Genomic DNA, 3,841 nt, shown 5'->3' with positions numbered 1-3,841 from the left:
GCCTTCGCCAGTCCTGCTTACGTCGAGAAGTTTGGGTTGGGAGTCGCTATCAGGTGGATCCTTTTCGCATCCCAAAACAAGATTGAATCGATGTTCTTTTTTTCCCCCTTTTTAAATGTATTTTTTTCACAGATAACGCAGGGCTATCTGGCTACGTTGCACTGAATCAACATTAGAAACGGGGACATAGGTACTTCATGAAGCGCAGCAACAGGAGCAACCTAAATGAGTGACTCGCGGTTCTAACATGAAAGCTAGATCTGTGCTGTATGTGGGAACAAAAACATTAGTGCGTAATTAGCACGTGTAGCCGCCGCAGTGAGGTAAAGCCCCTCTATCCTGGGAAAAGTGGCGCCATTCATTATTGTGGAAATGCTCGAGACACGTGCCGCGTCACATCTGGGTAGAGCAAGTATTCTAGTACACTGTAGCATAACGTCTGAAATCTAGATCAGTGCTGCGCTGTGCAGCCATGATCTTCCCAAGTGCGGCACGTGCCTCGTGGATCCACGCACCTCGCGCTACTTTTGAAACGTGAAGGGGCTTTAGAGTGAGGATCGCTGAAGCGCCCCTTACGTGCTTCTCGCCGGGAATACATTCGTGTTATCTTAGTGCGGACAAAGCCCCAAGGCTACGAGCGCGAGCTCCTAGTGTGACAGCGGCACGGCTAAACGAGCGCTCTAGCTGCAGGACCAACTGTAAAAATTATTGACACCAAGTATAGGATTTCGAACGGAGGCTGATGGCGCGTGTTCCATTTTTGTTTTCTTGGTTTAAATATTTTTATTCATTAGCGCGCGTGGATAGATGCTGTAGTGCCGCTTTATATTGGCACGCTCACGCCCTCGCCAGACAACACGGCCGTCGCTCCGCCATCACTCCCTCTGACCAGACAAAGGAGCCCCGCAAAAGATGGGACGTTTGCAGTATTGATCTCTATGAAAATATACCTAATACTAAATTACCCAAGCATCAAGAAGAATGCCGGGATTGGTGTTTCAGGCGCCGCACGCCTATGCCTTCCCCGTGTAAAAGATTCGAAGTAAATAACCAAAATAAAGCTTTGAAGAACGCGCGTGTAAGATGCAATTTGTTTTAGACATCTACTTTGGAAAGTTACTAATGTGAGACCAGCACGTGCAGCGCGTGGAACACCAGTCCCTGCATTCTCCTTGATGCTTGGGTAATTTGGCGATAGGTCTATTACTGATCGCGCATACCCGCTTGGTCGCTGAAGGGCTAGTGAAGTCACCGGGCGGCCATCTTGCAAATAAACAAATTGCGGTTTTGCTAGCGTTACAGAGGCAGCCGTCAGCGTGCTGGAGAAACGTTTTCTACTCGTTCGTCGTCATTCGTTAAAAGAGGTTTTCCAAGACCCTGTGTAAGCGTTGAGACTTACTGTTGAGAACACGTGGAAAATTTTACGAAAGTGCAGGGCCGCACGAAAAAGGCACAATTCGTCGAGAGCAAGTTTCATCGGTCTCGCGACGTAATCAAAATTTCCTTGTCACGCCGAAGTGCTACGTCTCTGTGCCTTCGTACGCTTGGATACCGATCAAGATTCGACGTCATGTGGATGTGTTTTACTAGTACAATGTGTGTGAAGGTGTGTGTGCCTCTACAGCAGCGTTTTACTTGACTCTGCCGACTGTATTTGTAACTTGCGGCACTCGCAATCCAGAAACGAGAGTGGCGACGGAAGAAGGGGGGGGGGGGGGGAGGTACGTTATTTTTACGGGCTACAGAATACCAAGGAACAGCAGCTCATCACTGATCAGTGGTCTGACCCGTGGGTCTGACTCATGATCAACAACTGCACGTGACATCAAATTTGAGCGCGGCTCGATTAATTATGATTGGTGAACGGATTGCACTCCGCTTCAAAGATTTTCAATCTCGCCGTCTTGTACTTTTGCCTTCTAAAACCATCCTTGCTCCGCAGCGTTGCTCTATTAGTTCTGCTATGTCATCGATTAGAGATCAGTGCTGCAATATTTTGCGGGGCGCCTTTGTCTGGCTAGAGGGAGCGCGAACCACCCCTCTATTAGGGTGCCTCAATGTGCGTTTGTCATAGGGCGAAGACACCCATTGTTGTATTGAAAACTGCCTGCGCATGCCGAATGACCTTAAAATGGCGCCAAAGCGCCGGGCAGGGCTAAGCGCTCGCTCCGAACGAGATCGAAGCGCGGGCATTCTGGGCATAGAAATGGCCGAGATGCCGCCACCCTAAGACAGACGTGGCGAAAGTGTATGAAGGCACCCTAGCCTCTATCCTTGGAAAAGTGGTGCCATTCAGTGTTGTGGAAATGCTCGAGACACGTGCCACGCGCCCCTTCTGTGAAGAACATGTCGTCTAAAATCTAGCTCAGTGCTGCGCTGTGCCGCCATGATCTTCCCAAGGGCTGCACGTTGCACGTGCCGCGTGTATCGACGCATCTTGCGCTACTTTTTTTTTTTTTTAACATGAAGGGTCTTTAGTAAGGATAGAAGCCCCTTCATATCTTAGAAGTAGCGCATAGCGCGTCGATGCACGAGGCAAGTGCAACGTGCAGGTCTTGGAAAGATCATGGCGGCACAGCGCAGCACTGAGCGAGATTTCAGACGCCATGTTCTTCCCAGAAGGGGCGCGTGTCACGTGTCTCGAGCATTTCAACAGCAATGAATGCCACCACTTTTCCCAGGATAGAGGGACTTTAGTAATGATGGCGGAGCGGCGATGGAACTTAAAGCGGCGCCGTGTCGCCTGGCGAGGACGCGAGCGTGCCTACATAAAGCGGCACAACAGCCTCTATACACGCGCGCTACTGGATAAAAATATTTCAACTAAGAAAACAAAAATAGAGCACTCGCCATTAGCCTCCGTCACCTTAGCCTGGACCAGTAAAACAACCTCGTTGCTTTGCAGCGATTCCATTACACTTTGTCTGGCGTCTGTAAACGAGGTTTGTAAAACACATCTAAAACAAAATTGTTGTTGAAATATTCTTGAATAGAAAACATAACAGACACAGACTACGTGTCTGTTTGCTCACCATTCATGGAGAAGGGATTTCGCTATCGCAGTGGCTAAAAATTCGACGGCCCCTGCGGCGAAAACTTACGTGGCGGACGTCGAGTGGAGCAACACGGGTGGTGCCAACCTCATTTCACACTCATTTCTTTTTTTTTTTTGTCGCAGCCGAGGTGGAAAAAAAGTTGTTTTGTCTTGAGAAAGTCAATGCAGTTATCCTGCCAGGGCTGGAACAAATCTTCAATATTAGCGAAACATCCGTCAACTGTGCTTGAGGTAAGTGCTATCTTTTGGATGAGCATCGTACCGGCGTGCGGTCGTGTATCACTACTGCGTGGTGCACGTTAAAGACCCCAGGCTAGCGATTGTTCTGCACTGGCTAAATTTCTCATCTACAGCTGGGAGACTCGTCGCCCCTGTGAGGCAGACCAAGTTCTAGGCTGTATAAACACACACACAACCCAATTTTCCTATATGAAACCAATTTAGCTCTTGAAACGTCTGAAAAATATTTCCCAGGGCACAGTTTCCATTGGAACATAAAGCTTTCTAACAAAAAAATAATAATAAAACATTTTTGTTAATAACAAAAAGAAAGAAAATTTTTTTTGAGTCGCATGTAACACCGTAGGCAGTCTACCGCTAAACAGTACGATTTCATCGGTGTTCGCATCGAAAAAAGAGTGTCCTCAGAGTTGAAGCGTATGACGGCCTAGCTCTTCGGCCACGTTGGGTGATCGGTCGGAAGTCAGAAAACAATAAAATTTCCGAATCGCACTCAGTGGCGGAGCGTCCATGCCCTAGAAGGAAATGCGGAGAAACCGAAACTCA

This window comes from Ixodes scapularis, unplaced genomic scaffold (assembly GCF_016920785.2).
Source record: "Ixodes scapularis isolate PalLabHiFi unplaced genomic scaffold, ASM1692078v2 ptg001164l_1__unscaffolded, whole genome shotgun sequence".
Classification (NCBI taxonomy): Eukaryota; Metazoa; Arthropoda; class Arachnida; order Ixodida; family Ixodidae; genus Ixodes; species Ixodes scapularis.
This window is presented reverse-complemented; position numbering follows the sequence as displayed.